General features: G+C 46.6%; 1 protein-coding gene across 8 annotated transcripts in view; it reads right to left on the reverse strand.

The window, feature by feature from the left end:
• LOC125636878 (uncharacterized) overlaps positions 1 to 20,934 on the reverse strand; it is a 234,487-nt gene that overhangs the window by 158,506 nt on the left and 55,047 nt on the right. For 7 of the 8 annotated variants that reach the window (XR_012668360.1, XR_007356749.2, XR_012668361.1 and 4 more), the window contains one exon: positions 14,236 to 14,444. The exons of the other annotated variant lie outside the window; for it this stretch is intronic. The gene's annotated coding sequence lies outside the window, so the exon portion shown is untranslated. The remainder of the gene's footprint in view (positions 1 to 14,235; positions 14,445 to 20,934) is intronic. 8 annotated transcript variants of the gene reach the window in all.

Below are 20,934 nucleotides of genomic sequence, written 5' to 3' on the forward strand. Positions count from 1 at the left end.
ATGTTAATCTATAGAATAAAGGCAGCCCAGTATTATTAAGGTGAGGAAGTTAGATATGGGCATGGGAGGCGGGGCATCCGAATGAATATTCATGACAGTCCCCCAGGCTCTATAATAGGCCAGACCACCCTGTAAGCGATAGTGAGTTTTTCATCATTGACCCTTCAGCTCTTCATTGTCATTGTCTATCACCAACCTTTAGGCACTGGGGTCTGGACCATCAGACTCATCTGACGTGCCAAGTCCTTTGCCTCTTACCACCAGATCGCCAAGGAAGGGTATGCGTAACATAGGCGGCGAGTTATATCTCCACGCGGTGCCTTAGCACCAGCAATATTCAGAGCCCAGGAGACCAGCTCCACCAATATTTGGGGCCAGGTGTCCCCCCCCGTCCCCTCTTGCTGCCCCGTCTGTCCCCCCCTCATGCCTCCCCCGAGCAGAGGGTCCCTGCCTCTGCCTCTTCCGTGCAGCTCCATGCTGCCTCCCTGCAGCAACTGCTGCCGCAGGCTCCCAGCGCCCTCCACCTCCACTGCCAGGGCAGACTGACTGAGCCTGCCCTTCCACCTCAGACCCTTCCCTTTTCCGGTGGGACCCTCCACCAGCCGCCCCCCCCCCCCGCAGTCACCACTCCTCCCTTGTTGGGCAAGGGGCAGCCCCATCCGTCACCCCCAGTGAAGCTACAGTCAGGGGCAACAGCAGGGGAGGAGGCGCACGCAGCACCCCCCGGCACCCACCACGGGTGGACCTGAGAGGGGCCCTAGGAGCACATGCAGTGACAGTGCTGGGGGACGGGAAAGGGAGGCTCTGCCCCCAGAGCTTGCTTGCCGGCAGGGAAAGGGCTGGAGGGAGTCCTCTCTGGCCCCTGTCCCGGAGCAGCCTGCCTGCACCCCAAACTCATCCCCAGCCCTGCCCCACCCCAGAGCCCACACCCCCAGCCAGAGTTTTCATACCCCCACACACCCTCAACCCTCTGTCCTAGCCCTGAGCCCCTCTAACACCACAAACCCCTCATCTCCAGCCCCAGCCAGAGCCCTCATCCCCCTGTGCTCCAGCCCTCTGCCCCAGCCCTGAGCCTCTCTAACCCCCCAAACCCACCAGCCCCAGACAGACCCCTCACCTCCCACACTCCTACTCTCACCCTGAGCCCCTCCCACACCCCAAACCCCTCATTCCCAGTCCCAGGCAGAGCCCTCACCCCCTACACTCCTACTCTTGCCCTGAGCCCCTCCCATACCCCACAGCCATCACCCCTGCACCCCCTCCCTCTTCACCTGCTCCCATCCCCAAACTCCCTCCTAGAACCTGCACCCTGCACCCCAATCCCCTGCCCCAGCCTAGGGCCTGCACCCCAGACCTCCTCCCCCACCCAAACTCCTTCCCAGAGCCTTGGGCAGGTGGGGGGCGGAGTTTGGGCGGGGGCGGGTTTTGGGCACCACCAAAATTTCTACAAACCTGCCACCCCTGCGTATATAAATATATGAGCATATGCAAGGAAGGATACCAAACACTGTACTACTCCTATTTATGTGGTTTGGCGCTTTCTTGTTTTTGCTGGTTGTGTTAATAAAAGTGGCTAAGGCTTTGCTTTGCCCTCCATGTGAGTGTCTTCGCTATACACATCGGGACTCCCCACGAGATATTGGACTTGTCAGTTTTAATTCTGTTGTGTCTGATTCTGGGACTAGCACCCGATTACCCCCAGCTCATTAAATTAGTGTTAATTGATAACCAATACAATTATTAACCATTAAAGAATGAGGCTACGGTCCACTAAGTAGCACTCTTTATCCGTTAACTACAGGGTTCATTGACTGTATTTCACTTATATGGCAACAATAAATATCTGGGTGGAAAAGAAAGATCAAGCCCTCAAATCTGTGATATCTGGCACCTCCAGATACATTTCTGTGTAGCCGGGTTCTTATATTGACCCCCCCATCACTGTAGTATCTGAGCTCTTCTTAAGAGTAAAAAGCGGTGTTTTCTAGTGAGTGGTGCAGTGGGTTTGGATTCTGAAAACCTGAGTTCTAGTCCCAGCTCTACTACTAACCCGCTGGGTGACTTTATGCCAGTATCTGTGCCTCGGTTTCCCCATCTGCAATATGGGAATCATACTCTTGTGTAGCACTTTGAGATCTCCTGAGGAAAAGTGCTTTATAAAAATTAGATACTATCATTATCTTGCTGTATTCCCTCCTGGCAAGATTTAGGTGGATATTTTGTTTGCTTGTTCAAATATAAAAATATTAAATGGATGTGATTCTCAGCAGAAAGAGTCTCGCTGACTTTAATGGTGTTTGGAGAAGACGCTACATGAGTAAATATTTTGGGGAAAGCACGGACAAAAAGCGGAGTTGTGCATTTAGCTCCCCTGTTATAGACCTTTGTACAGATACCTGTTCGGTTTTCAGTGTGATTAGTCCATTCTTGTCTCCTACAACAGGCAGGTTTTCCCCTCTCATCAGATCATCCTCTGGGAAACGCTTTCAGATTCTTTACGATCAAATCCGAACTCCACCTTCGGAGGTTGCACTGCTGCATAGGAAGGGCCAAATGCTGACTTTGGATCTGTGCACACAATTCTGACTTAGGTCTCTGGGCCAGATTCCTCTGGCCCAGATGCCCCTTCAGTAAGTTGCTTTTCACCAGGAATGAATCTGGCTCATTGCCTGAGTGATTTGAGGTGCGTCCAACTCTCTCCCTGGTGTCAGCTCTTTGCCATAAGTGGAGTTACGCCAGGGATGTATTAGACCCACTGATTTTTGCACGTGTTTTATTTTATTAGAGACAACATGCCGTCTCCCTCCTCTGACGGCAGGACTGGTGCCATTCCATAAAGTGGGGCAGGCACTGGGGAGGCTCCACGCGCAGTGAGCACGCCAGGCATGTCACAGAGCGCACTGCTGTGCAGATGGGAGCAGGTTGTGGCCGGATAGAGCAGACGTTCTGGCACTATACAAATCCTCTGAACCTGAGCTCCTGGACCCTCCCACCTCACAGGGTCCTAGAGCCTGGACTCCAGCCTGAGCCCAAACATCTGCACTGCAATGAAACAGCCCCTTAGCTCAAGCCCTGCCAACCTGAGTCAGCTGCCATGGGCTAGCAATGGGGTTTTAATTGCAGTGTACACATAACCCATCAAGTCATGAAGATGGAGCAGTTCCACTACCACTCTGTGGCTTGAGGTAGGGGAATTATTTACCTTTGACCCCGCAGAGATGCCCCATGCCTAGCTGTGTTTGTCAGGCTGAGAAATGAAATCATCTTGACCTGGTCCAAAGCCTACTGAAGTCAGTGGAAAAGCTCCTGTTGACTCCAAAGGGCTTTGGATCAGGCCTGTCATAAGGAATTCTAGTCCTTGTCAAACACATAACTTGTACTCTGATTAAAAATATTTAGCTTCCAGCTTCCCTTTCTCAAGGCATTATGGGACCAATCCAGTTCCCAAAGAACTCAAAAGAAGTTTCTCCATTGATTTTAAAGGGAGCTAAATCAGGCTCTATTCCAAGAAATGCATTTCTCTTGATCTAATGAAAAGCAAGGTTCTTCTTTGTATGGCTGATGTAAGCATAGAGCAACAATTAAAATTCAGATGGTTAAGCCAGATAATTGCATCTGGAGTAGCAGAGTGTATTGCTGTGATGCTTCTTTCATATTTGTGAATCGGGCATTGTTCCATGGTCTGTTCTGGGTGACTACAGTCACACACTGAAGAGTCTTTAATTTTCCATTTGTGCAGCAAGTATCCACATCTGCCATGGCTTATGTGGATATGATTTAGGGTTGCCCATGAGCTTCATGGGAGGATCGAAGCCAACGACCTTCTGCATCGGGTCTTTCACGAGGTGTTTATTTGTGACTTCCTGAGAATTTCATTTGGCTTTCCAAGCTTCGTCAGGGTTGAAGTTGCTTTGCTGAAGGTTAATTGCGTTGGTTGACGACTTCAGGTGGTGGTAAGGGACATTGTTAAGGTCCTGGTGGATGGGAAGACGTTCATTTTCCACCAGCCCCTGGAATTCCCAAAGGGTTGTGGCATCGCAGTAAACGGATGGGGGAGCAATGTGCGACAGCACTGCTAACCTGGGTAAATTGAGTCATAGATATACCTTGTGGCTGTTAGTTCTGATTCATGGCTATACCTTGCAGCTGTTAGTTCTAAACAGCAAGGGTTAATTGATTCATAGGTATACCGCTTGCCGCTGTTAGTTCTGATGTAATTATTCAGTAACTGAAAACCTGAAAATAAATAATTGTAACAGTTCAGGAAAATTGCAACCTATTTTGTGAAATGACTTCTAGGTTTTTACAAGTGGCCTTAACAGAGAGAAAATATGTCAGATTTCACCTAATCAGCTCAACAGAACCAGGGTGACTGAATTTTTGGGACCATGCATCATGTCTTCGGTCTCCAGAGGAACGACAAGATGGAATCTTATTGTGGCTGGATGAAATCCTAAACCTCCTCATTTGTCTCAAGTTTAAACCAGGCCTTTCACTGAAAACTCTTTCAGTATTTGATTTGACTTTGGATTCGGACAGTATTTCGGCCCTATCTGAAGGCAAGTTACATCTGCCCAGTAAAACTATCCAGAGAGCAAAAAAGTGTGAATTCCAAGAGACTTACTCCACTCCAGGAAGCCTAACCTGGATCAGTCTTTCTCTTTAGTATCATTGTTGCTGGACTATACGTACCGCATCATGTCACAATACTAATGCCTGTGTAAAGGCCAGATGCACCACAGCAGCGCTCAGCTCACCCAGGCACAGAGAGACATTCTGGGGCTGCTGGAGCCTAAACTCGCACCTCAGAACTGGTTTCACGTGAGCAAACAAATAAAAGTCCCCAAGGAACCATCCCCCAGCCAGGATTGCTATAGCACATCATGCTCAAGCCCTCCCCCAACGTGCCATTTATGCTGTGGTGCCAGGAGCAGTTGGCCTTGGGACGTCAGCCCAGAGACAGGAATCCCCAACTTCTGCCTTCAGGCAGCTTTAAGTTCTCCTCACACTGCGCTAGTCGTGGGGCGAACAGAATGTTGGGGCTGAGAATCTCCTGCCTTTTTCGCTGAAAATGGCTGTTCCTTACTTTATTATCCAGGCTCTCTGCAGAAAACATCCCTTCCTTACAGAAACGTGGCATGCTGGGGCCCCATTCGGACATCTGGTTCACCTGTCCATAACATCACCTCCATAATATACACCAGCAAGTGGCTTTTCTGTCCGCAAAGCTATAGACAAAAGCATGACGACTTCCTGTTGGACTCCTTCACCTTCACTATCAGAAACAACCAGGTGGCAATGGCAGGAAACACAAGGCCATTTCATGGTCTTTTTATCTATCCAGTATTAGACAATACACAATACTAATTAGGTTGTAAAGGAATTTCACAAGGAGACACACATCAGGAAGTTCTAGACGTACAGAATTGACCTGCACCTGGCTGTGTGATGTCAGGTTTGCTCAGCCTGTCCCGATGTCAGGCTATGGCCTAAGATGTCAAGGAGAAACCAGTTGTATTTCTCACCTGCTCTTTTAGGATAGAAACACATTAGTACAGTCAATTGATACTGCGTGAGGAACATTGTCACGTGATGACAAATGGCAGATGGGTTTGAGTTATTGAGATATAATGCTGAATGACTAGCATATGAAGAACACTAAGACTACAGATATAGACTCTTAGAAATGTAGAGCTGGAAGTGACCTCAAAAATTCATCAAGTCCAGTCCCCTGCACCGAAGCAGGACCAATTAAACCTAGACCATCCATTCCTGACCAATGTTTGTCCAACTTGTTCTTAAACACCTCCAATGACTGCGAAGCCTATTACAGAGCTAACTACCCTTATAGTTAGAAAGTTTTTCCTAATATCTAACCTAAATCTCCCTTGCTGCAAATTAACTCTATTACTTCTTGTCCTACCTTCAGTGGACATGGAGAGCAATTGATCACCATCATCTTTATAAGAGCCTTAAACATATTTAAAGACTGTTCTCAGATCACCCATCAGTCTGCTTTTCCTCAGGATTAAACATGCCCAGTTTTTTTAACCATTCCTCATAGGTCAGGTTTTCGAAACCTTTTATCGCTTTTGTTGCTCTTCACTGGACTCTCTCCAGTTTGTCTACATCTTTCCTAAAGAATGGCACCCAGAATTGGACACAGTACTCCAGGTGAGGTTTCACCAGTGCTAAGTAGAGCAGGTCAGATATATCCCTGCCTTACATACAGCACTCCTGTTAATACACTCCTGAATGATATTAACCTTTTTTGCAACTGCATCGCATTGTTGACTCATATTCAATTTGTGATCCACTATAGCCCCCAGATCCTTTTCAGAAGTACTGTGGCATAGCCAGTGTGATAAAGTTCCTCCTCTGCCTTGGTGGGTCCGGCGCCTTTTGGTGGATTTGCTCATCTCAGAGGTTCACAGCAGCCCTCAGTTTGGTCACTTCTGCTAGAGACACAAACCTGTCATTCACTCAGCTAACTTTATCACTGGCCAGCATGGGGGAAACGGAGAACAATCTCCGCAGTCTCTGTTGTCCCGCCTAGTCACTCAGGGACAGGCCAGATCCCTTTCCAAATTAAACCTTCCCTTCTGGTGTTGCTCACAGACCAGGTCAACTCCTCCTATGTCCAATCAGGAGTTGCAGGGATGGGGGGAACCCAGGCCTGCCCACTACACCGGGTTCCCGCCCAGGGCCCTGTGAATAGCAGCTGTCTACATCTTCTGTATCAGCTGTGTGACAGCTACAACTCCCTGGGCTACTTCCCCATGGCCTCCCTCCAGCACCTTCTTTATCCTCACCGCAGGATCTTCCTCCTGACGCCTGATCACGCTTGTACTTGTCAGTCCTCCAGCAACATGCATTCTCACTCCCTGATCCTTGCACACCCCCCACTAACTGGTGGGAGGTCCTTTTTAAACCAGGTGTCCTGATTAGTCTGCCTGCCATAATTGATTCTAGTATGTTCGTAATTGGCTCCAGGTGTCTTAATTAGCTTGCCTGTCTTAATTGGTTCTAGCAGGTTCCCGATTGCTTTAGGGCAGCCCCTGCTCTGGTCACTCAGGGAACAGAAAACTATTCATCCAGTGACCAGTATATTTGCCTTCTACCAGACTCCTGTACCCCACTGATCTGGGTCTGTCACACCAGTTATTCCCCATTTTTGTAGTTATGCAACTTTAAGTTTTCCTTCGTAAGTGAAGTACTTCACACTTGTCTTTATTGAATTTCATCTTGTTGATTTCAGATCAGTTCTCCAATTTGTCAGGGTTGTTTTGAATTCTAATCCTGTCCTCCAAAGTGCTTGCAACCCTTCCCAGCTTGGTGTCATTTGCAAATTTTATAAGTGTACTCTCCACTCCATTATCCAAGTCATAATGAAAATATTGAACAATACTGGACGCAGGATTGATCCCAGTGGGACCCCACTGGATACATCCTTCCAGTTGCACAGCAAACCATTAATAACTTCTCTTTGAATATGGTCTTTCAACCAAGTGTGCACCCACCGTATAGTAATTTAATCGAAACCACATTTCCCTACTTTTCTTATGAAAAAGTCATTCAGGACTGTGTCAAAAGCCTTACTAAACTCAAGATTTATCATGTCTACTGCTTTCCTTCCTACCCCAGTCCACTAGGCCAGTAACCCTGTCAAAGAAAGAAATTAGGCAGGTTTGGTGTGATTTGTTCTTGACAAATCCACACTGGCTATTCCTTATAATCCTATTATCTAAGTGCTTACAAATTGATTGGTTAATAATTTGTTCGAGCATCTTTCCAGGTGTCACAGTTAGGCTGACTGGCCTATAATTTCCCAGTTCCTCTTTGTTCCCAAGAAAATCAATAACAAAAGTGGCTGTAGACGTGGACAGTGCGGTTACCCAGGGGGAATGTGCATAGGTTTTGATAAGGAACTAAACTTTCAGGGCTAGATGCTCAGCTGGTATAAACTGGCTTAGCTCACTGAAGTCAAAGGAGCTCCTCTGATTTACACCAACTGCAGATCCAGCCTTTAGAACTTTTTGAAGGAACCTCATCAATTGTACCTAAAAAACCTTAATGGGTAAGTACACACCGACGTTTCATTTTGACTACTGCATGTTAGTGGAATTCTTTGTAACCAAATATTTCACAGTGCTTTACGAGCATAGGCCTGATAAAACCTCTGCTACAATTTACAGTCCAATTTACGGACTCTCCAGTGCTTCTGCTGCAACAGTGGCGATCTGCATTGCCCTTTATGTAGGGCTAAGGCTTAACAGCATAAAGTTAGCCCTCAGTGTTAGTGAGACTCCACGTTCTCATTCATAATAAAATGACAGTTAAATCAATCTTTGTATTAGTTGTTTTTCACTTGGTTTCAAATTGTATTTTTGTTGGATTATATGTTATCATATAAAATCAAAAGTTAAAATGGAAACACAGTGTTCTGATGTTGTCAAAACAAAATGTTTCAAATGAACTGAAGTTATTTCCCCCACGCTCCCTCCCTGAGCTTTCCTTTGCAGAAAATGTCAGCATTTTCAGGTTTTGCTCCAATTCAGAACAAAGCCGAATTTTGAGATCCCTCGTGAAATGGAGCGTCCATCCTGCGCACAGCTCTTTGAGAGCAATGTGTAAACAAACTTGACAATGGAAAGTTCAATGGTTTAAGCATGATTTGTGTTTGCTCTGCCTCACAACTTGAGCCAAATGCAATGATGATGCAAAAGGTGGGGGAAGTTAGCTATCAGTTACAGTGTCAGTGGCCTAACCATGGACTGTTACTTTGCACTGATTCGGTACTCTGTATAGACCAAATTCACACCTGGTATAAGCAGGCCTACTTCCCGTCAAAGGGGCCAAACTCAGCTTGCAAGTATATCAGTGCAAATCTAGAGTATCTCTATTGAGGTTGGTGGATAGTATCAATTACAGTAATGTAACCACATTCACTGCTGAGGAATAATGCCTGATATAGAATCATAGAATCATAGAATATCAGGGTTGGAAGGGACCCCTGAAGGTCATCTAGTCCAACCCCCTGCTCGAAGCAGGACCAATTCCCAGTTAAATCATCCCAGCCAGGGCTTTGTCAAGCCTGACCTTAAAAACCTCTAAGGAAGGAGATTCTACCACCTCCCTAGGTAACGCATTCCAGTGTTTCACCACCCTCTTAGTGAAAAAGTTTTTCCTAATATCCAACGTAAACCTCCCCCACTGCAATCACCCTGATATCTGCTGGGAGAGCAATACAGCAGTGCACAGACAATCTAGGAAGTTTTTGGAAAGGGTAGGGGACAATTTCCTGGTGCAAGTGCTGGAGGAACCAACTAAGGGCAGAGCTCTTCTTGACCTGCTGCTCACAAACCGGGAAGAATTAGTAGGGGAAGCAAAAGTGGATGGGAACCTGGGAGGCAGTGACCATGAGATCATAGAATAACAGAGTTGGAAGGGACCTCTGGAGGCCATCTAGTCCAACTCCCTGCCCAGAGCAGGACCAATCCCAACTAAATCATCCCAGCCAAGGCTTTGTCAAGCCTGACCTTAAAAACTTCTAAGGAAGGGGATTCCACCACCTCCCTAGGTAACGCATTCCAGTGTTTCACCACCCTCCTAGTGAAACAGTTTTTCCTAATATCCAACGTAAACCTCCCCCACTGCAACTTGAGACCATTACTCCTTGTCCTATCATCTGCTATCACTGAGAATAGTCTAGATCCATCCTCTTTGGATCCACCTTTCAGGTAGTTGAAAGCAGCTATCAAATCCCCCCTCATTCTTCTCTTCTGCAGGCTAAACAATCCCAGCTCCCTCAGCCTCTCCTCATAAGTCATGTGTTCCAGACCCCTAATCATTTTTGTTGCCCTTCGCTGGACTCTCTCCAATTTATCCACGTCCTTCTTGAAGTGTGGGGCCCAAAACTGGACACAGTACTCCAGATGAGGCCTCACCAATGTCGAATAGAGGGGAACGATCACGTCCCTCGAGCTGCTCGCTATGCCCCTACTTATACATCCCAAAATGCCATTGGCCTTCTTGGCAACAAGGGCACACTGCTGACTCATATACAGCTTCTCGTCCACTGTCACCCCTAGGTCCTTTTCCGCAGAACTGCTGCCTAGCCATTCGGTCCCTAGTCTGTAGCGGTGCATTGGGTTCTTCCGTCCTAAGTGCAGGACCCTGCACTTATCCTTATTGAACCTCATCAGATTTCTTTTGGCCCAATCCTCCAATTTGTCTAGGTCCTTCTGTATCCTATCCCTCCCCTCCAGCGTATCTACCACTCCTCCCAGTTTAGTATCATCTGCAAATTTGCTGAGAGTGCAATCCACACCATCCTCCAGATCATTTATGAAGATATTGAACAAAACCGGCCCCAGGACCGACCCTTGGGGCACTCCACTTGATACCGGCTGCCAACTAGACATGGAGCCATTGATCACTACCCGTTGAGCCCGACAATCTAGCCAGCTTTCTACCCACCTTATAGTGCATTCATCCAGCCCATACTTCCTTAACTTGCTGACAAGAATACTGTGGGAGACCGTGTCAAAAGCTTTGCTAAAGTCAAGAAACAATACATCCACTGCTTTCCCTTCATCCACAGAACCAGTAATCTCATCATAAAAGGCGATTAGATTAGTCAGGCATGACCTTCCCTTGGTGAACCCATGCTGGCTGTTCCTGATCACTTTCCTCTCATGCAAGTGCTTCAGGATTGATTCTTTGAGGACCTGCTCCATGATTTTTCCAGGGACTGAGGTGAGGCTGACTGGCCTGTAGTTCCCAGGATCCTCCTTCTTCCCTTTTTTAAAGATTTTGGCACTACATTAGCCTTTTTCCAGTCATCCGGGACTTCCCCCGTTCGCCACGAGTTTTCAAAGATAATGGCCAATGGCTCTGCAATCACAGCCGCCAATTCCTTCAGCACTCTCGGATGCAACTCGTCCGGCCCCATGGACTTGTGCACGTCCAGCTTTTCTAAATAGTCTGATATGCCTTGGTGTAAATGAGGTGAAAATTGGACTCCATTGAATTACTCTGTGTGACGGGTTGTGTCACAGAAACCCCCTTGGGACTGCCACCTGATATGCTGAGACTACCTCTGAGCCCGTTTTCCCTGGCAGCTTGAGTCTTCAGAACCCTGCCTTGTTGAGCCAGACATGTCAGCCTGCTCCAACACAGGCCTAGGGTCTGAACCACATACCCCCAAAACTGTAGTCTTAACTGAAAATGGCTTAGCAAGTGTTCCTGTCTCTCGCACCCAGATACCCAGTTCCCAGTGGGATCCAAACCCCAAATAAATCCGTTTTAATCTGTATAAAGCTTATACAGGGTAAACTCATAAATTGTTCGCCCTGTATAACGCTGATAGAGAGCTATGCCCAGTTGTTTGCTCCCCGAGGAATTAATTACTTACTCTGGGTTAATTTATAAGAAAAAAGTGATTTTATTAAATATTAAAAGTAGGATTTAAATGGTTCCAAGTAACAACCGTCAGAACAAAGGAAGTTACCAAGCAAAATAAAATAAAACACACAGGTCTAAGCCTAATACAGTAGGAAACTAAATGCAGCTAAATCTCACCCTCAGAGATGTTCCAATAAGCTTATTTCACAGACTAGGCTCCTTCCTAGTCTGGGCCCAATCCTTTCCCCTGGTACAGTCCTTGTTCCAGCTCAGGTGGTAGCTAGGGGATTTCTCATGACTGCAGCCCCCTCTGTTCTGTTCCATCCCCTTATATACCTTTGGCACAAGGTGGGAATCTTTTGTCTCTTTGGGTCCCCACCCCTCCTTCTAAATGGAAAAGCACCAGGTTTAAGATGGATTCCAGTACCAGGTGACATCGTCACATGTTCTGTGAGACCCCAAGCCTTCATTCTTCCCAGTCTGACTCACAGGAAGGCTTGCAAGTAAACAGAGCCATCTACAGTCAATTGTCCTGGTTAATGGGAGCCATCAAGAGTCCAAACCACCATTAATGGCCCACACTTTGCATAACACTTTGCATAGGACGTCAGAGTTATATTTTAGATTCCTATGACAGGTTTCAGAGTAGCAGCCGTGTTAGTCTGTATCTGCAAAAAGAAAAGGAGGACTTGTGGCACCTTAGAGACTAACAAATTTAGTTGAGCATAAGCTTTCGTGAGCTACAGCTCACTTCATCAGATGCATTCAGTGCCACAAGTCTTCCTTTTCTTTTTGGAGTCCTAGTTTCAGATACAAGAATGATACATTCATACAACTGGATGATCACACTCAGTAGATTATATACTTTGTAATGATACCTTACAAGAGACCTTTCGCATGAAGCATATTCCAGTTACATTATATTCACACTCATTAGCATATTTTCATAGATTCATATGGAGTGCAACCACATTGTGGATTTACACCAGTATAGTAAGAGTTATGGGCCTTATGGACTCATGCCAGTTTAGTCGGGGCGGGGGTGGGGGGTCAGCAACTGTGCAGTCGCTAAATAGAGCTTACTCTTTCTTACACCCTCCTGTTTGACACCCTTCTTGTTCTTCACCCTTCCTTCATGTTAGTGTCTGATGCAAAGCCCATTGAAGTAAGTGGGGGTCTCTCCACTGAATTCAGTGGGCTTTAGAACAGGCCCTGAGTATATAAGGTCCATTCATTTTGCTCTTCCAGTGAATGGCAAAATTACCTATGTGGGTTTTTATGCCACCTTTGGCACTGTGGTATCAGAATTCCTGTGCAAGTCACCATACTTTTTCCCATTTACACAAGTCTGTAACTGGTAACACTGGTAGCACTGCTGGGGAGCTTGACTCATTGTCTACAGTCTTTGAAATATAAAGCTCAGTCGCGTAGGCAATATAGAGGAAAGCAATGTCTGTGTTATAAGGGGCACAACATTACAGACTTCAAAGGTTCAAATATTTAGCTTCTGTAGCTTCTTAAATATTGTCACCTGGATGTCTCGAAAGTTTGCTGAGACTGAACCCAATAAATCAAGATAAATGCATGCTTTGATCTGCATGATGAAAACACCTGCTTTTCTACATGTAAATTCCTTTTTATAAATGTTTATGTCTCTGCCAGAATTTAAAATAAAAAGAATCAATGAGTTTGTTTTATATTTGCCCTCTGCGATTTTCTACTACATTTCTGTAACCCAATGGGGTTTTCAGGGAAGGCTCATGGTGTTGTAGTTACCAGGGAAACATATATTAAGCTGTTCCAATCTAAAGGAGAAAGTTCCTATTAACTTTCTATTAAAAAGCAGGTGATGTGAATTAAAAGAAGAGGTACCTGGATGGTTACTCTATTAAAACATTGAACTAATATAGCTACTTTCATCCTACTCCAAGGAGCCCAAAGCACTTTCTGGCAAGATTCAGCAAGTAATAGAAGTTGTGAAGTAGAATACACCTCAGGGTGAGTAGTGGTGGCAGAATCTAACCTTTCACAATCTAGACTTCACTGTTAGGCATGGCCATGAGCACACGGTGGCGCATTGAACTGAACCAATCCAGGAGTAGCCCCAGAAGCAGACGCCGTGTGACTGTGGGCTGGTCTAAACTTAAAACTTTTGGTGGCATAGCCATGTCGGTCAGCATTGTCTTTTCTTTCTTTTTTTTACCCACCTTGACCAACTAGGAAAAGCCCAAGTGTAGATGCAGTTAAACTAGTATAAAAAAAAAAAAAAGTCCTTTTCCTGATATAGCTTGTTATATTCCAGGGAACTGAATAAGCTATACCAGCACGAGAGTTCTATGGCTGGTATACACTGTGTCCCCAAAAAGGGGGTTTGCCACGATAGCTATATCAACAAACCCTTTACAGTTCAGGCTAGGCCTTAGAGATACCACCTTTGGGCAAAATCCCTCCCCTGTTTTCTCCGTGCTCCGGGGAGTAGTAATTTACCTCTGGCTTTTACCAGAAGAAATTTACAACATTCCTTACATCAGCCCAGCCACACTGGCTGGAAAGTGGAGCCAAGTCTCCACCCATTCCCCACTCACCTGCTCTGGGGAGCAGGAAAACCTCATAGCCCCACTTACTTCTGCATCCCTGCACTAAGTGTGTAGGTAGCCCATGTAGCCGTCTCAGGGGGTTTCTCACTCTCTTGCACAGGCACTTAGGCCAAGTCACAATTAGGCCCTGGATTAAATCTCAAAACACCCATCAGAGGAAGGTAAAAAGTATTATCCCCATTTCATAGATAGGTAAACTGAGGCAGAAAGGAGTCACTGGTAATTGACTTACCCAAGCTTTCCTTGTGAGTCGAAGAGAGAACCCATTTGTGATTCCTAACCCACTGCTCTAACAGAACTTATTCCCTCCTCATCCTTTCAGCATATCTTCTTTGATTAAGAAAGGCATTGATTTTGTTTAGAACTGATGTTGCTGTGTCTGCGTGTTGTCCTGCAGAAATGGACCTTGAGAGAAGCTTCTTTGCTTCAGTCATTTGGCGTCTATCAGTGGCATCAACATGTAAAATAATGGAACAAAAGTCTTATTTTAGTAAGCTGGCATGAACGGCTGAAAGGTTGTACTGTTTTCTCTCTGTCTCTTTTTATTTCAATTTTATTTTTGCTGGTTTATTTCTTAAGGTCCATGTCTAAAACAAGCAGGCTTTTTTCGTTAGTGTTCTCAACGGATTTAAAAAAGAGACAGAGAGCCCTATAAAGCCAAAAACAAAATAGAGGATCCAAGTAGAGAGGTATGCGTTATTGGACAAGTGTTTAATTTATGGAATTTGGCCGGCAGAACAAGTGTTTGAAATGGACTTCAATAAGTGTAGCTCGTAGTATAAATGTGGCTTGTAAAGTTGTTTTACAATCTGCCTTGCAGAGCAGTCGAGGCCTCATGGAAAACACTGAAAAACATTCTATTGAGCAGCAATGCTGTTTATATTTCATATTTTCTCTATTTGTTTTCCCTTTGGTTTTATAACTAAGACCATATGCAGAAAACAGGATCTTTGTGCCTTAAAATATCCACTCGGCCCTGCTACTTTATTAATAAAGAATATCTAGCAGCTAGAAAATACTTTATACCTTCACAGCTCTGTTCAAATAGTACCAATTAAGTCTTGTTCTATTCCCTGTTTCCCACCCTGATCTAGGGCAAGCCACTTCGTTTCTCTGTGTCTCAGTTGCCCATCTGTAAATGTGGATAATGGCACTTCCCCACCTCCTCGGACTGAAGTTAGGATAAAAACATGACAGGATTCTGAGGCTACAGTTGTGAGTGTGTGAGATACTACAGCTGATGCGTCAAAACCAAAACTCTTCTCAGAAATGTGTTGGTCTCAACTAAATGTTTTTGTTAGGAAAATTTCAGGTGCAGGAATGAGGAGGGGGACACCTGGCCAGATTGACTAGCCCACCCCAGAATATTCAAGAGTCTGATGCACTCACCTGGCTGTAGGAGACCTAAATTCAAATCCCTGCTCTGAAGCAGAAGGTGAGTGCCTGGATCACTTGGCTGCAGAGTCAGTCTCTCCTGTTGGAGCTGTTTCAACGTGTGTAAATAATCAAATATTCGTTGAGCCAGAAAGACTCTGAGTATGTCTACATTGGGATAAAAGACCTGGGTTGGTGGACTCAAGCTGTGGGGCTAAATATTGCTGTGTAGATGTTTGGGCTCAGGGCATAGGCGCTGACTCCGTGGGTGCTCCAGGACTGGAGCACCCATGGGGAAAAATTAGAGCGTCCTCTGCACCCACCGGCAGCCAAGCTCCCCTCACCCCCCGCCCCACTTCCTCCTCCTCCCCTGAGTGTGCCACGTCCCTATTCCTCCACCTACCTCCCAGTGTTTCCCACCCAGCCGCCACCAAACAGATGTTTGGCAGCATTAGCACACTCCGGGAAGGGGGAGGAGCGGGAATGGGGCGTGCTCATGGGAGGAGGCGGGGAAGAGGCGGTGCCAGGGCGGGGATTTGGGGAAGGAGTTGGAATATTGGCAGGGAGGGGGCGGAGTTGGGGCGGGGACTTTGGGGAAGGGGTTGGAATGGGGGCAGGGAAAGGGTGTGAAGAGGCAGGGCCTCATGGAAGGGGTGGAGTGGGGGCAGGGCCAGGGCAGAGAAGGGGTCGAGCACCCACGGGAAAGAGGGGGAAGTGGGGTCCCAGAGCTCAGGTTCCAGGCCAAGTCTGAACATCTACATAGCAATTTTACAGCCCAGCAGTCCGAGCCTTGCAAGCACCAATCAGCCAACCTTGATTGCTGTGTAGACATACCCTCTGTGGCCCAATGGTTAGGACACTCATGTGGTCTCTGGGAAACCCAAGTCCAAGGCCTGGCTCTGATTCAGACAGAGCCAGGACTTGAATCCAAGCAGAGACACCACTCATGGTCTCCCAGGTGCGTGCCTTTACCCGCAGGCTATTTGCTATTCTGGGCATCTTTTTTTTTTTTTTTTTGCACTAAACATTTCCAAAGGTCTCAGTTTTGTTCCAGTCCAGCACAAAAAACAAATGTTGAAGCCTCAACATTTCTCACAACACAGAATCCTTCTTTTCCAGCCAGCCTTTTTCTAATAGTCATAGTTAGCCACCCAAGTTAAAATGGCCTGGTTCCAAACTCTGACGGGTGGCATTTGTCCTTATACCGACATGCCAGTGTAGCTTTGCTGCATGGGTTTATTTAATGCCACTTGTAGGAAACAAGCTTAGTTTTTTAGTTTAAGAGCTGTCACTAATCATTTTGTACCCTCTTGCTGTGATTGCATTGCACTCAGCCCCAGTAGCTATTTTGAAAGTCTCTTTTTTGTTCATTTATTTCCAGTGTCACAAACCAATCTGTTGTAGAGCCTTGCTTCGTAAATTCATTATGACTCAGCCAAGCACTCTGTCGCTGTACCGGAACTTTGCCCTCCAGCTGTGCACTCGTGAATTTTACTTGCTTTTGATTTCCTTTGCAATTTGTGCTGAGAGCAGCACCCTTTTACAGAATGCTTTCTTTTACCACATCCCTTGAATTTAGCATTTTTTGGTCATGGTATCCACATTTTAGGTGTTACCAACTCCCATGATTTTATCGGAGTCTTATGATATTTTTGAAGCCCCAGCTCCTGGAGTCAGGTGATTACACAAGAATCTCATTATAAATAAAGTAAGTTTTCTAGCCCTCATGGGTGCAGAGAAAAGCTTGAAAACATGATCTCCAAAGGCTCAGATCTCAGTAGGTGAATAAAAAGAACACAGCATTTATTATTTTGTAAAATTGCGTGATTTACGGGCCAATCTCATGATTTTAGGGGTCCTGATTCATGGTTTTCGAAAGCTTGGGATTGGCAATACCATTTGTTGCAAAGAAAAGCCATTTGTTTGATCTTACATTCTTTCTTAGTGCCTTGTTGTGTATTTTTAACTGAATGCACTTCATTTCTTTTACTGCTTGTTAACACTTTCGTGTGGGTAACACAGTTTTCATTGGCTCTCCAAATAGCCTGCTATTCTCTGCAAAGTCTCCCAGTAGCCCCCACTTTGACCTGATAATCGTTTGCACCACAAATGATTCGGTCTCTAATTAGTCCATTTGTTAACTGTTCAAATTCCTCATGACTTAGCTTTATTATGTAATAGGTCTGTAGCATAATGTTCAAGCATAGAATCATAGAATATCAGGGTTGGAAGGGACCTCAGGAGGTCATCTAGTCCAACCCCCTGCTCAAAAGCAGGACCAATCCCCAATTAAATCATCCCAGCCAGGGCTTTGTCAAGCCTGACCTTAAAAACTTCTAAGGAAGGAGATTCTACCACCTCCCTAGGTAACGCATTCCAGTGTTTCACCACCCTCCTAGTGAAAAAGTTTTTCCTAATATCCAACCTAAACCTCCCCCACTGCAACTTGAGACCATTACTCCTTGTCCTGTCCTCTTCTACCACTGAGAATAGTCTAGAACCATCCTCTCTGGAACCACCTCTCAGGTAGTTGAAAGCAGCTATCAAATCCCCCCTCATTCTTCTCTTCTGCAGACTAAACAATCCCAGTTCCCTCAGCCTCTCCTCATAACTCATGTGTTCCAGACCCCTAATTTTTGTTGCCCTTCGCTGGACTCTCTCCAATTTATCCACATCCTTCTTGTAGTGTGGGGCCCAAAACTGGACACAGTACTCCAGATGAGGCCTCACCAATGTCGAATAGAGGGGGACGATCACGTCCCTCGATCTGCTCACTATGCCCCTACTTATACATCCCAATCTTACCTGGCTTGTTGGGAAGAAGCAGTGACATTCCTGCGTGGTCACAATATTTAAATTTGTGAATAATTTATCCCCTGGGATGCTTCTGCTGCAATATATTGCAGTTTGCCAGTGTCTCTGGGTCCGCCATGCGTTGTAATCTGGAGAATTTCACATTCTCCTAGTTCTCCTCAGCACCATTTCCTTCCAGGAAAAGTTAGAAGCTCTACAGTCATCTCTTTCAGTTCTGTCCTAGGTCCCCTTCTAGAGGAAGGGATTCATGAGGTTTCATTAGCTCTATTTTGGGCCTGAGTTTCCTTTTGACATGTTGTAATAAAAAGATGACACACAGAAATGCTGGGAAGAGCCTCATTTTTATTTCTTGGCCTCAGTCACCTGACATAGTTACATAATCGTTTGGCCATTAGCCAGGGACTTTAGAGACATCGGTTCCATTTCTGACCTTGCCACTGACTTCCTCTGTGACCTTGGGCCAGCCACGTAAAGCCTATGTTCTGCTGTTTCTCAGGTGTATAATGGGAAGGAAAGCAGCACCCTACAGTGGTGTTGTGAGGATAAATGCTTTAGAATGGTTGAGAGGTGTTCAGATACCATGGTAATGGGGCAAGTTAGATGTGACAGGTCAGTATTCACTGGCTCCATAGGCTGGCTGCCATCTTCTATATGGTGCAACTGCATTAGTAATAAAGGAATTTGTGAGTTTCTGATTGTATACCTCACACTAGGAAATATCACAGTGCCTGGCAAGCCTCAGAAGTCCCATTCTCTTTGGATTAAGGACCTCATGGCCTGGAGGCTTATCTGAAACATTTAAGCCTGCAAACCATGGCTGGAAAGTCTGGACAGAACAGCCTTATCCAGAGATTTCCAGCACTTCCTGCTTCTGGGTAGATTTGCAAGACCACAAATGCAGTATGAACGGTGACGTTTCTACTGCTGCTGGAACCACACTGGGCAGAGATATGCCAATCTGAACAATAATGAGGTTTGGTTTGTGTGGGCGATGGCTTTGGGCAGCCGTTGTTTCAGCTAAACCTCTCCCTACTAGTTAGGCTCATCGGAGAGCTCTTCTGGGAAAAGGCATTAACAAAAAAAATTGTGTGATAGATACAAGCCTATATTAATTATGTTATGGGGAGACAACCTCTGTGATATGCCCTCCTTTGGATTGTCCAGTGTCTCTTCTCTGCAGCTGCCCTCTAGACCAGGGCTTCTCACCCTTTTTCTTTCTGAGGCCCCACTCAACATGCTATAAAATCTCCAGGGCCCAGCTAAGGGGGGGAGAGGGGAAGAGACTCAGGGCTCCGGCCAGGGGTGGGACCCTTGGGCATAGGCATAGTTTGACTTCTATTTTGGGGGGGCAACGGCCGGCAGGGCTCAGGCCAGCTCCGCAAAGCAGGGTCCAGGTGAGGAGCTCCACCTCCCACCCGACTCACCTCAGCAGGTCACCCACCTGTCTGGGGCTGTTTGCCAGTGGCTGCTCTCCAGGGGCTTGGCCGGCCCTGGAGCCGGGTCCCCACCTGGGCAGCTGACCAGCTGCATGAGCAGTCAAAGAGGGCTGGGAGCTGAGGAACAGCTGCAACCCTGGGCAGGCAGCAGATGGGGGAATGCCACGGCTGCCCACTCCATGACACCACTAGTCAGAGGAGCAGCTGCCCCGCACTGCCTAGCTCTGGCTTCCCACCTACGATCTGGCCAGAGGGGGGCTGAGAAAAAGGAGGAGGTGGGGGGATGGAGCTGCCCCCAGGACTGCCCCACTCTGGGTAAGGCACTGCAGTTTGGTGGGGCAACACCCTCATGCCCCCTCAACTCTGCCAATGGGCTCAGGGCTTCAGCCCTGCTGCTCCCGGCTTCAGTGGAAGGGTGGGAGGGAGCTTGGGGTTTCAGCCCGTCACTGCTCCCACCTTCAGCCTGGGTGGGAGCACTAGGGATGGGGCTTCAGCCCCATGCTGCTCCTGGCTTCAGCCCTGCAGGGGAAGCCGGGGCTTGGGGTTTCAGTCTTGGGGGCCCATGGCCCCCCTGAAAGGGCTCACAGACCCCCAGAGGGCCACGGACCACCAGTTGAGAACTGCTCCTCTAGACGAAAAGAGACTGAGTCTTCATTGGGATTTGGCCCCTTTACACTGTTCCGGGATGTAAACACAGCAGATCTTGCCACCAACACATTCCCTCAGCACAGGGGATAAGTGGAGGATGTGTCTGGAGAAAAGGGGTCTGTCACTACTTGACAGCTGTTTTTGGCTGTCAGACTGTCCTGGCTATTGGGTCCATAAACAGCCAACAGCAGCTTACAATAGTTGAGGATGCTCTAATTTGTATTGAGGATTGACTCAATCCCAAACCTGAGATTACAGAGAGACAGTCCCTCCTTCCACTCCCGTGTCTTGTACTAAGTGGACTTTGGCTGGAAGTGGGAATAAAGCCTTAAACTCTTCAAGGCAGAGAGTCGTTGTACAGCAGGAATAGGATTTGGCTGTTCCTGCTACTCACCTGCCTGCTCCTTCTTCCACATCATACTGCTCATTTTATAATCTGCTTGATCTTCATTTACCTTGAAGGGCTGCTGAGGCAGGTGGATTAGCCTTTCTGCAAATTGAACATTGTTTTGTTTTTTTTAACAAGTTCTACAATTATTTAATTATGGTGCTTACATCAAGCCCCAGGCCAAATGAAGGTAATTAAGTTACACACAATCCTGATGCTTTGTTTGCAAGCTGTCACGAGAGGGAGCTAGAGCATCAGAGACAGACCTTTG

This window comes from Caretta caretta, chromosome 5, assembly GCF_965140235.1.
Source record: "Caretta caretta isolate rCarCar2 chromosome 5, rCarCar1.hap1, whole genome shotgun sequence".
NCBI lineage: Eukaryota > Metazoa > Chordata > Testudines > Cheloniidae > Caretta > Caretta caretta.